The sequence below is a fragment of the Acinonyx jubatus genome, chromosome B4 (genome assembly GCF_027475565.1).
Source record: "Acinonyx jubatus isolate Ajub_Pintada_27869175 chromosome B4, VMU_Ajub_asm_v1.0, whole genome shotgun sequence".
NCBI classification, from domain to species: Eukaryota; Metazoa; Chordata; class Mammalia; order Carnivora; family Felidae; genus Acinonyx; species Acinonyx jubatus.
In genome coordinates this window covers 986,868-1,000,269 of record NC_069387.1, presented here as the reverse complement: position 1 = coordinate 1,000,269, position 13,402 = coordinate 986,868, and the positions used below count along the sequence as shown (strand labels likewise).

Genomic DNA, 13,402 nt, shown 5'->3' with positions numbered 1-13,402 from the left:
CCATGCTTAGTATTTTTAAGAAACCACCAAACCATTCTCCAAAGCAGTTATAATCTCTTATATTCCCATCAGCAATACAGGACATTCTATTCTCTGCATCCTCATTTAGTATGGTCACTGTGTTTAATTTTAGCGGCTCTGGTAGGCGTGCACTATCTTGTTACGGTCTTCATTCACACTTCCCCAGTGGCTGGTGACACTGCACATCTTTTCCTGTGCTTGTGTGCAATCTAAACATCTTTCTCAGTAAAATGTCTCCTCGCATCTTTTGCCCATTTAATAGGACTTTGGGATTTTACTGCTGAGATTTGAGAGTTCTTCAAATATTCTTCATGAGTTATGCATCAGGTATGTGTGTTGCCAATAGTTTCTCCCAATCTGTAACTTTTTTTTTTTTGTAATTTGTTTTTTATCCCCAGAGGGTTTTTCACAAAGCAAAACCTTTAAATTCTGAAGAAATCCCATTGGTCAATTACCTTTCTCCTATAGATCATACATTTAGAATCATGTCTAAATACTTTTTATCAATCCTACCTCCTAAAAATTTTGTTTTCTTCTTAAAATTATAGTTGTATAGTTTATATTTAAATTTACAGCCTACTCTGGGTTGATATTTTTAAGGTGCAAAGTTTAGATCCAGGGCTATTTTTGTTTTGGATTTTCTTGTTTTTGCTGGTATCCAATTATTTGAGCACATGTTGAAGACTATCCATCTTACACTGAATTGAGAAAGTTTGACATCTTGCTCAAAAAGCAATCGGCTATACACAGGTGGGATTATTTCTTGGTTCTCTATTCTGTTCATCTGATCTATAGATCTCTCTCTCTGCCAGTAAGTTGTTGTTGTTGTTTTTTAAGTTTTATTTATTTACCTCTACACCTAACATGGGGCTCAAACCACAACCGTGAGATCAAGATTCAGATGCTCCATTGCCTGGGCCAGGCAGGCTCCCCTGCTGACAACACAGTCGTGACTACCATGCTGTCTTGAAATCATTTAGTGATTACTATCATTTTTTTTCAAAACTTTCTTAGCTATTCTAGTTCTTTTGCCCTTACCATATAAACTTGGAATAATCCTTCCCATATCTACAAAAATCTTCATGGAATTTTAATAGGAATTCTGTTTAATCTGCTCATCAATTTGGAGAGAAGTGGCATCTTTATCATGTTGAGCCTTCCAATCTGTGAATACAGTATATGTCTCAGTTTATTTAGATCATCTTTTCTTCCCTCAGTTTTGTAGACTTCCACATAAAAGTCCTACGTATGTCTTTTCAAATTTACACTGAAGTTTGTGTTTTTATTTTCTGAGTAATTTTAAATAACATTGTATTTTTATTTCCATTTTGTGTTAATTGCTGGTATCCTACACTATTGTTGAACTCATTAATTTCAGGAGAGTTTTTGTAGACTCTTTGGCATTTTCTATGTAGACTACTATATCATCTGAAGAAAAAAAAAAGACAGTTTTATTCCTTCCTTTCTGATCCACAGACCGTTATTTCTTTTTCTTATTGATCTGGCTAGGAATCCCAGTATTATGTTGTAAACAGTGACAACAAACATCCTGTTTTGTTTTGACCTCAAAGTAAAAACACTCTGTTTATGGCCATTAAGTATGATGCTAGCTGTAGGTTGACTGTAGATTTTGTCTACCAAAATGAGAAGGCTGCCCTCCTGGGAGTGTCATGAATGAGTGTTGAATTTTGTCATCTGTGTTTTCTGCATCACTTAATGGTGTGGATTTTCTTTAGTCTGTTAACAGATGAATCATACTGATGATTTTCAAATACTAATCCAAATTTACATGCGTGGAACAAGCCCTACTTACGTATAACTTTCTTTAGTGACTGCTCTAGGTATTTTGTTTGTTTCTTTATTTTCGGAGAAACAGTACGAGCAGGGGAGGAGCAGAGAGGGGGAGAATCGCAAGCAGGCCCCGTGCCATCAGCACAGAGCCCAACGTGGGGCTCAAACTCACAAATCATGAGATCATGACCTGAAACAAAATCAGGAGTTGGATGTTTAACCAACTGAGCCACCCAGGCACCCCTAGGTAGTTTATTTTCACAACTATCACAGTCTACTGATTCTCAACATTCTACCAGTTCGTGGTCATGTACAGAAACCTCACCTTCCTGTCTCTTCACACTTCCCCATTTGTAACAGTCAAGGGAAATACTTCCTCTACATACACAGAGAACATCAAGGCGCTACACTTCAACCTCCAAACAGAAGAGGAGCGTCTATAGAATTTACCAAAGTTTGTTCTTTCCATTGTTCGTTCTTCCTTCCTGGTGTTCCCACATTGCTTTATATCGTTTCCATTCTGTTTACAGAACTTCCTCTACCTATTCTAGAGAGGTAGGTCTGCTGGTGACAGATCACATGAAAGATGTTTTCCCTTGATAGAGAATTCTGAGCTGATAGTTCATTTCCTTCAGCACTTGAAAAGTAAGCCACTTCCTTATGGCCTCTATGGTTGCTGACAAGAAATCCACCATCAAATTGTGTTTCCACTACTGGTAAAGTGACATTTCTCTCTCGCTGCTTGTTTTGTCATTAGTTCTCAGAAGTTTGACTATGATGTTGTCTTAGCATCAGCATGGATTTGAGTTTTATCCTGTCTGGGTTTCACTAAGCTTCTTGATTCTATATGTTTATGGCTTACCAATTTTAGGAAATATTCAGCCAGTATTTCTTCAGTATGTTTCAGCCCCACTGGCTCTCTCCTCTTTGTGGGATGATGACAAGAACAGTGGGTCTTCTGTCACAGTCCCACCAGTCACTGAGGTTTTGTTCACTTTTTTCCAGTCTATTTTCTCTGAATTGTTCAAATTGGGCAATTTCTATTTCTTCAGTTTTTCGCATGTTCTTTTCATTCTGCTGTTGTCATCCACTGGGTTTTTTGTTTCAATTAACACTTTTCAGCTCTAAATTTCCATTTGTTTCTTCCTGTGTTTCCTTCCTGAGATTTTAGTGTTTTTGTTCTCCATTTATTTCAAGCATCACTAATTGCTCACTGAAACATTTTCATGATGGCTACTTTAAAATCCCTGTCAAATCATCTGCAATACCTGTGTTGCTGTCCATGGTCTTTTCTTATTCAAGTTGAGATTTTCCCAGTTCTTCACATGACATGTAATTCTCTAGTGAGGCCTCAACATTTTGGATTTGATGTTATCAGACTTGGAATCTGATTTAAGTCTTCTATTACAGCAGGCCTCTAATGATGATGCCCCAGCAACTTGTTTCTGCCAGGTGGACTGAAAAATGGAGACGGAAGTCAGCATTCTCCGCTCAGCCTCCGCTGACCTTGGGCGGAGGTACTCCTCAGTGCTGCCGGCTGGGCTCTAAGTTCAAGCTTTCCCTTGGCTTCTACTCCTACCACCCTAGCTAAACCAGAGGTCCCTTTTACTACACCCGGCATGTCCTCCTTACCACAGGTGGTGGTGAAACTCCCGAATCTCTACTGGGCTTCCTCTGGCGCCACTCCAGCAGGAAAGGCACACCCTTATCACGCAAGAGAGATGAAAATCCCACCTAACTCAGGCTTCCCTGGTATCACCCAGCAGAGAGCGTCACCTCAACACAGCTTGTCAAAAGTGAAAGTCCAGATTCCCCATTCAGGCTTTGAGAAGAGTGAGGGTGGGGGCTGCAGTGTTTTCTAAGAGCACCCTGTCTCCAAGGCTGTCCTTTTCCCGGTCTTCTGACTACAGAGAGCAGGCTTTTCTTGAGGTTTCTGATCTGAGCCCTTTGATGTCGCCAGGTTGCTACTTCTTCAGGCCCAAGTCTGGGATATATGTGGCAAAAAGAAACCCAGGGCACTCAGCTCTGTGTCATTTCTCAGGTCCCGAGACACCAAGTCACCACACTTTCTTCTCTCCACCTTTCAGTCTTGTATGTTTTCTAACGTCCAGGGTTTTTAGCTATACTTAGCGGAACAGGGAAGGACATCTACTCCATCTTTCCTCAATCACAAAACCAAAGATCTTTTGTGTCTCAAATTACGTATATACAGACCTTGTTTTAAAATGGCAACAAGAGGGGCGCCCCGGGGGGCTCAGCTGGTTAAGCATCTGACTGGCTCAGGTGTTGCAGTTTGTGAGTTTGAGCCCCACATCAGGCTCTCTGCTGTCAGCACGGAGCCCGCTTTGAATCCTCTGTCCCCCTCTCCATGCTCCTCCCCCACGTGTGCTCATGCTCTCTCTCACTCTCTCTCTCAAAAATAAACATTAAAAACATATATGGGGCATCTGGATGGCTCAGTCAGCTAAGCGTCTGACTTCAGCTCAGGTCATGATCTTGTGGTTCATGAGTTCGAGCCCCACATTGTGGTAGAGTCTCTCTCTCTCCCTCCCTCCTTCTGTCTATCCTTTCCCCACTTGCACTCTCTCTCAAAACAAACTTTTTTAAAAAATTAGATATATATACCATATATATACATTAAAAGTGGCAACAAGAGGGGTGCCTGGGTGGCTCAGTCCGTTGAGTCCACCTCTTGACTTAGGCTCAGGTCGTGATCCCAGGGTAATGGGATGGAGCCCCATATCAGGCTCTGGAGCCCCATATCAGGCTCTGCGCCAAATGTGGAGCCTGCTTAAGATTCTCTCTCTCTCTCTCTCTCTCTCTCTCTCTCTCTGCCCTTCTCCTTTGCTCGCATGCATGTTCTCTCGCTCTCTCTCCCTAAAAAATAAAAAATAAATAAAGATAAAATAAAATGACAAGAAAGTAAGTCTTGCTTTACAACACACTAAAAACTTTCAAATTGGTCAACTAATTGTGTTTTTAGGTTTAAATTCTGAAATCTGTTAATTTATTAAAATTACCATATATTTTCTATAGCATTACGTAAACAAAATTCCAACTGTCAAATCTGAAAAAAAGGACACACAGGGGCACCTGGATGGCTCAACTGGTTAAGTGTCCAACTTTGGCTCAGGTCATAATCTTGCAGTTCGTGGATTCGAGCCCCATGTCGGGCTCTGTGCTGACAGCTCAGAGCCTGGAGCCTGCTTCGGATTCTGTGTCTCCTCCTCTCTCTGCGCCCCCGCACGCTCATGTTCTGTCCCTGTCTCTCAATAATAAATGTTACAAAAACATTTTTTTAATAATAAAATAAATAAAATAAAATAAAATAAAACTAAGGACACAGAGGGGCACCTGGGGGGGCTCAGTCAGTTGAGCGCCCCAACTTGACTTCAGCTCAAGGACCTCGTTGCGCAACGGTAGCGCGTCTGACTCCAACTTAATTTCAGCTCAGGTCATGATCCAGGGTCATGGGATCAAGCCCCACATCAAGCGTGGCAGTGCACATGGAGCAAGATATTCTTTCTCTCTCCCCATCTGCCTCTCCCCAGCTCATGCTCTCTCTAAAACAGAAATAAATAGGGGCGCCTGGGTGGCTCAGTCGATTAAGCGTCCCACTTCAGCTCAGGTCATGATCTGTCTGTGAGTTTGAGCCCCGCATCAGGCTCTGTGCTGACAGCTGAGCCTGGAGCCTGCTTCGGATTCTGTGTCTCCCTCTCTTGCTGCCCCTCCCCTGCTCATGCTCTGTCTCTGTCTCAAAAATAAATAAAAAACGTTAAAAAAAAATTTTTTTAATAAAATAAAATAGAAATAAATAAGGGGTGTTTGGGTGGCTTGGTCGGTTAAGCGTCTAACTTCAGCTCAGGTCATGATCTCACAGTTCATGAGTTCGAGCCCCACATCAAGCTCTCTGCTGTCAATACAGAGCCCACTTTGGATCCTGTCTCCCTGTTTCTCTGACCCTCCCTCACTCGCGCTCTCTCTCCAAAATAAGTAAATGTTAAAATAAAAATAAAGCAATACTAAAAAGGACACTTAGAAATAAGATTACTGTATTTTTTGTCTCCAAAATTTTCATTTGGTTTTCTTTTTAATCTTCTACTTCCCTCACTTTTTTGGATATTCTATGTGTTAAAGCAAGTCACGAGGCCAACCCAGACTCAAGTGGAGGACAAACAGACTTAACCTCCTGAAACAAAAAGAATGAGAAAGAGTTTGTAGCCATCTTTCATCCATCACACCTCACTCCATTTACCAATTCTGGCTATACAATGAATACCATTCTGCTTCCCTAAAAAAAGTGTCAGTGAATGGAACTGATTTTGCCACTTCACACACTTAGTGAAATAAAATGGATATAAATGAACCGCTGAGTTAAACACCTACTCAGAATAAAATCCAGCGAAGAGCACCACAGTTAAGAATGTGAGTTTTATAGCCACGCAAACCCCTCCCCCCAACTCTTCAAAGCACTGGCTTTTTTGTCATGAAGCCGCAGCTCAAATGTTACCTTGTCAAAACAGCTTCCTCCGACCACTGCCAGTCGCAGCACCGCATGACCCTCACCACCTTTGTGGTTTACTCACTTAATGAGTGTTTCCCCCACGGCACCATCAACACCAGGAGGACTGGAACATTATTTTGGCTCGCTACTGCCCGTGGGTCCCACCACATTGCCTGCCGTAAGTACATCCCCAAAGATTTGATGAATGTGTAAGTGAATGAAAGAGCACTACATCCGCCACTAAGCTGTGTAATCTCTGTCAACTTAGTTAACCACCTTCCTAAAGCTTCATTCCATCACCTGTAAAGCAGGGATAGCAACAGCATTTATTTCGTTAAGTCATTCATCAAATAATCTTCAAGTTCATACATGGGAATATGGCAGTAAACTAAACAGACTTGGTCTGTACTTTCAGGTTACTTAGAGTTCTAAGACAGACCTTAAATATAATCTCATAATCTATTACAGAAATTATAAACTGGGATGAGCGTTTATATTTGTGTGAAAGACACACAAATATTATGAGGAAAAAAAAAAGATACCGGCTGAAGAGTTAGGAAGACTTTTCTGAGAAACTGACATTTAAATTGAGACTGAAGAATTAGTGTTAACCATGTGGAAAACAGAGGAGTGGGTATTCCAGGAACAGGAACAGCATGTGCAAATGCCCAGAGGTGGGAATAAGATTAGTTTATCAGAGACACTAAAAAAAAAAAGATAACGTGGCTAAAACATTGCAAACAATGGAGAGAATGGTACAAGGTAAGTGGGAGAGGGAGGCTTAGATTCTGTTCATGTTTACATTTTATCCTAAAACAAAAATGAAGCCACTTCAAAGTGTTAAATAAGAGACACTAGATTTGCATTAAAAATCACTCTTGCTCGTGTGTGGAAAACATGTAGAAAAATCAGATGACTAAGAATGGAGAAGTCAGTTAGGAAGTTAATAAAATAGTCCAGGCAATTAATTATGATCCTTAAAATTAGAGGGTACATGAATGGACTGGGGTGTGGAGGGTGGGTGCGTAGAGAGGGGTCAAGAACAGCCTTCATTTCTGAGGTAAGAAGTAGGTGAAACAAGTATCAGATTATTGAGATGAGGAAGCAGACAAGGAGAAGAAATCAAGACCTAAATATGGAACATTTTATGTTTGCAAAAATTGCCTTTGAAATATTTAGAACACAAAGGAGGAAGGAGGTACTTAAGTCTGGGGATGAGAACTGGCCTGCATTTATAAATCTGGGAGAGGTCTGAGGTACTTTACAGTGAAGTACCTGTACAGAGAGGTACTTTACACTGAAAGTAAAAATGGGCATTTGGACCCCATCGGGCCTCCAGACCCAACGCCTTACCAAGCATCACTTTTTTAACAAGAAGGAAAAAAAAGAGTTTACAATGAACACTACTGAGAGAGATAAAAAACACAAACTGAACTGGCACTCCCTTAAATGCCGTACAGAAAAATTATTTCTGACTGAAAAATTAAAAACAAATTTTTCAGGGGCGCCTGGGTGGCTCAGTTGGTTGTGCATCCGACTTCGGCTCAGGTCACAATCTCTCGGTTTGTGAGTTTGAGCCCCACGTCGGGCTCTGTGCTAATAGCTTGGAGCCTGGAGCCTGCTTCGCATTCTGTGTCTCCCTCTCTCTCTACCACCCCTCCCCTGCTTGTGCTGTCTTCCTCTGTCTCTCAAAAATGGTTAAAAAAAAATTTTTTTTAAACAAATTTTTCAAATGTTTATTTTTAAGAAAGAGAGATGGAGGGATGGAGGGAGGGAGGGAGGGAGAGAGAGAGAGAGAATGAGAATGAGCGGGGGAAGGGCAGAAAGAGAGGAAGACACAGAACCCGAAGCAGGCTCCAGGCTCTGAGCTGTCAGCACTGAGCCCAACACAGGGCTTGAACCTGCAAACCGTGAGATCATGACCTGAGCCAAAGTTGGATGCTTAACCAAATGAGCCATCCAGGTACCTGAAAGAATAAAATTTTTAATGAAATTTAGGTTTGAAAATTTGAGAAATTAGAGATAGTTGAAATAAAGACGTAAACAAAAGTAACGGCAGAACCTGTATAGGCAGATTTTATATACACAAAGATTACACTGATGATAAATTTCACAAATTTGAATATAACAAAATTAAACTGTTAAACAAGTCACATGATCCCACTTAAGAGTATTTCAGTAATTTATTATTTTTTTTAAGTTTTATTTAAGTAATCTCTACACCCCACGTTGAGCTTGAACTCAGGACCCCAAGATCAAGACTCACAAGCCCTTCCGACTGAGCCAGCCAGGCACCTCTCAGTAATTTTTCTTAATGGAAACATTTAGGAATTAGTTAACTGTACCATCTACAAAAAAAAATTGGCCAAGAAATCAAACTGACTTAATGGAACCTTACTCAGAAATTATATTCTTCATAGAAATATAGGGAGACAGAATTGTTTTTCAGTGATTACACATTAAATTAATAACCTCATTAAGCATCTCACCTGGTATTTTGTAAGTCACATTTTGTAAAGGAAGAAAAATATCAAACCCCTGTGAAATCGGTCCTGAGAGAGCCTCAGAGAAATAAGATTTTATCTTTACACATTTCAATCAAGTAAATAAAACAGTAAAGGGTTTTTCTTTCCTCTCTGAAAACCTGAATCAGTGGAATCATTCTGATAAGTATATGCTGGAAAGTTAATGCATTTCAAAGATTCTACAAGTTGGTTATAGACATGCAAAAGCTGCAAGATCAACCTTCCTTTCACCTCAAAGTTGTAGGTGTTCTGGTTTTGGGGTTTTTTCTTGTTTTTTTGTTTTTTTTTTAATCATATCTACACCAAACGTGAGGCTTGAACTCATGACCCTGAGATCAGAAGTCACATGCTCTACAGACTGAGCTGGATGGGCACCCCTCAAAGTCGTAGGTTCTGAATCAATGATTTTCTCTCTCAAGTGTCATACCACTGGCTTTCCAACTCTGTACTCTCAGCAGGAAATAAGCAGTCTTCTATTCAACTAACTTAAAAGTCTTCACACTCTGCCTTTCACTGGAGCTTTAACCTCCCTCCTCCCCACGTGGTGTTGTTCTGGGCTCTGCTTGCTTCTGTCACTTCACCAAATAGTCCATATCCTGGTAATCTTTTCACACATATCAATTTCCAACCAACTATATACACTTCAAACAATTATAAACCACAAATGCGGAACAGGCTTTGGCTCTCCAAAACCTGGCATCGAATGGAGATTTCTCACCCTGAGCAATGTTTATCCCTTAGTAACTTTCAAAGCTTTGTGAGAAGCCATCTCGAAGGGTAGTGCTAGTCACGGTGTTCTCAGCACCCAGATTACCCGGCCGATTCAGATTCGGCCTCTTCCGCTCACTTCCACAGCCACATCCACCAGGCTCCCAGAACTGCACTGGTAGGTTCCTCCAGTCCTTCTAGCTTCTTTTAAGTCTCTTCTCTTTTCCCATTGACAATCTTCCCATCACAATTTGCTCCCTGAACCTTCTCTAAAATTTGCTCTCATCCTCTTCATTCACATCCTCCTCCTCCTCCAGCAGTCTTCGCTGGTGCCAACACCCCTTCCTTCCGCACCAGACCCTCCTGGAGGAGAGCACGGCCCAGTCTGGCTCGGGGACCAAAGTATGTATTGTCTTCACCTCAGCATAAGTCGGTGTTAGTATCAACTTTATAGAAATGCTTGAAAAGTTTAAGGATTTTTCAGGTTGAGATCATGGAGAGAGAGGCAAGGAAGCTGCAGGTGTTTGAAAAAGGAATATTGAAGTGATATAGCATGGAATCCAAGCTAGACAAGGCAAGCTAGACAAGCAAGGAAGTGCAGATGGAAAGTACTGGAGAGACACTGGTAACAGATGGAAAACTACCACAAAGGTTTGGTGTGAGGCTCACATGGATCGGTAAAAACAGCCACTAATGTCCAACATCCCTGAGGTACGGTTCCCAACTATTTAATAGGCCAAACACTTTATTGAAGTAGTCATAGAACTCTGGGAGGGGCAGAGAAAGGAAAAAAAAAAAAAACTGTAAATGAGAAAAAAATTTCTTCACTCTAAAAATTATCTGTTATAATCAACGTTAAAAGTAATGTCATTTTACCTAAATACAAACAAAAACAAAAGCCTGAAATTCCAAAAGATAATTACTTTTCTTCAAAATATTCACATTAACCATTATTAAAGGGCAGACCACATTAACAAGGCTTACGAAAAAAAAAATCCTACTTCTTCAAGCATGGGGCATGAACTCATGACCCAGAGATTAAGAGTCGCCCTCTCTACCAACTAACTGAACCAGCCAGGTGCCCTAATCCTCCTAGTTTTTGAAACATTTTTTTCAAGGAAGTATGAATAGTTCCCTCCGAAACTCCAACCTCCCTGTCCCACCATCCAAATACACATATTTAATATAAACTCTCCTGCCCTTGTCACATGCTGTCACATGCGTATTACCCCATTTACAAAACATTACTCACAACTGTATACATATCCAGTGGGACTTTTAAACATTTTCTTTTAGCAAGAAAAGAACACTTGAGTAGTTAATTTCATGAATGCTAATCATATGCAAAAGAATGGTCAAAAAATGTAATCTCTATGTGGCACTTAAAAGTATAAAACAAGAGGGGCACCTGGGTGGCTCAGTCAGTTAAAGTGTCCGACTCTTGATTTCATCTCAGGTCCTGATCCCGGGGTCGTGGGATCCAGCCCTGCAATGGGCTTCACGCTGGGTGTGGAACCTGCTAAAGATTTTTTCTTTCCTTGTTTTCTTTTTCTTTCTTTTTTTCTTTCTTTCTCTCTCTCTCTTTCTTTCTTCCCCTGCTAAAGATTTTCTTTCTTTTCTTCCTTCCTTCCTTTTCTCTCTCTCCCCGCCCCCCCTTTGCCCCCTCCCCTGCTTGTGTGCGTTCTCTCTCCAAAAAAAAATAAAATAAAATAGGCATGTCTTTTAAAAAAAAAATAAAAACAAGAAAGTGAAAGTGTAAAATGTGACTGAATTTCCCCAAGAAGCTCAATAAAGTTCCTGACATTTTATGTTTCAAGCCCTGTGACCTGCATTCCTCGCGGGACGAAACACCAAACCCAACTGCTGAGCAGTAGCTACGCAGAGGGGAAACCCCAAAAACCGGTCATCGTTCTCAACCTGCCTAAACTGTTTTGCCATTGATCTAGATGAAGGCTCGGAATACATGCTTTCACTTCTGTGAAAGACACTGAACTCGGGGACATCACTGACCGGAAAATAACCGCCAAGGTTTTTCAAGAGCAAGTGCAAAACAAATGAACGGGCTAACAGAGCTACCCCGACACAAAGTGCCAGAAGAGACTGAGAGGAGAGGAAGAAGCGTAGTGCGGGGGGCTCCGCGAGAACGCGTGGCACACGTACACACAGCATGACCTTCTCAATAACAAACCGAAGCTAGGAAATGTCGCACAGCGGGTGTTTAATGTGGCCGGGGTCCGCTACTCCCCTTGTCCTTGGGCACTACTCCCCCTCGGCCGGACCCCGTCTAGGCACCGCGTTCGAGCTGCACTAGGAATCCGGACACCAGCACTCGCTCACAAGGAACCCATGCCAGCGAGAGGGGTGTGCGGAGGAAGGGGACCCCCCTCGACGCCGCTTTATTCCTGGGACACTCCAAAGGTCACAACCTAGAGGCCGCTGGAACGGGAATAAAGGAAACTTCCCAACAAGCCTCTCTCCTAGGACGAGGCCGGACCTCCGGCCTCTCAGTTCCTGCCGACGGCGGAGCCGAGAGGAGACCGAGGGGGACGCCCGGGGTCCCTGGAACGGACCGACCCCAGCCCTCGCCCCGCAACAGGGCGCGCGGGCTCGGGAGGAGTCGGCGGGGGCGCAGGGCGGCCAGGCCCCACCCGCACGCCCCCAACCCCGCTCGGAGACCGCGGCCCGCCTGCACCGGGGCCATAGTCCCGGGAGGAAAATGACCTCCCGGAACTCACCTGTCCTGCCGCCGCCGAGCCCGCCGACCCCCAATGACAACCGGGCCGTGTGTTACCGCCCGTCCAGTCTCAACCTCGCGGCACTCGACACACACTGGGAGACGCTGGACACCAAGTCCCCGCCCTGACGCGGCCCCGCGACCCGGCACCCTGACGCCCCGCACTTCCGGCACCGCCGGAAGCTCCGGCCTCGCCTCGCGCCCAGGCCGCCGGAAGTCCCAACACGGCCTCCGCCCTGCGCCGGAAGTCCCGTCCGCGGCCGGCGCCTCGGCCCGGGCCGCCGGAAGTCCCTCCCCTCCCTCTGCTCGCGCCGGAAGTCCCGCGTCCGCCCGCGCTGCCGGGGCCGGGGCGCGTAGGGATCCCGGGTCAGCGGGGAGGCGGGGGCGCGACTCGGCCCCCGGGACTGCGTGCCCGGGCCCCGCGGGGCCGGTGCTCGCCTGGAGGCGCGGCCCGAGGGTCCTAGCCGCGGCCGGGGAGGCGCCGGCAGGGCGCACACCGGCGCGGCCCACGGTACTCACGGCGGCGGGCTCCCGTGGGGGTCCCGGGCCCCCACAGGTTCGCATCCATCGGCTCGGGCCGTGGGGGGGGCTGGCGGCCGTCCAGCCCCGCGTGCTCCCCGCGGCCCCACGGTTCCTCGCGCGGCTCTTCCCCGCGCAGCCGAGACGCAGGAGGCTGCTGGTCCGCGCGGGCGCCCGGTGGAGGTAGAACTATTAATATTGCAGCTCATCTGCAGAGGATGACTCATCCGCTTTCCTTTCTGAAATATTTGTTCGCCATTGGCTAAAAAGAAAAAACAAAATCAGCTGCTCACTGCAAAAGGTGGGACTTTGTCGTCTCTGGTCTAGGCTGGAAAAGGGACAGAAGACTGGAGTCCTTAGGCGGGTGACCATCCTCTGCTCTACAGACAGCTCTACCTAGGCGTTGAAAGCTTACCTGGATTAAATCAGAAGTGTGGAAACATTTTCCATATATGTGGGTCAACATTCTTGCTCTTTCCTTTAAACACAAAAGCTCACCATTCAAATTCAAGAAGCCCTGATGAGAATGTTGCACCAGAAACAAATTTAACGTAATTGGAGATCCAAGTAACCACAAATTATGTAGAATAAATCCTGAAG

General features: G+C 44.2%; 1 protein-coding gene across 8 annotated transcripts in view; it reads right to left on the bottom strand.

The window, feature by feature from the left end:
- Positions 1-12,999, bottom strand: part of WDR37 (WD repeat domain 37) — a 78,945-nt gene extending 65,946 nt beyond the window's left edge. For 2 of the 8 annotated variants that reach the window (XM_053225191.1, XM_053225189.1), the window contains exon 1: positions 12,803-12,998. The gene's annotated coding sequence lies outside the window, so the exon portion shown is untranslated. Of the gene's footprint in view, positions 1-12,284; positions 12,628-12,802 lie in introns of those variants that run through there. The other 6 variants (XM_027073304.2, XM_053225194.1, XM_053225190.1 and 3 more) reach the window with 5 other exon arrangements.
- Positions 13,000-13,402: the final 403 nt, after the last annotated feature.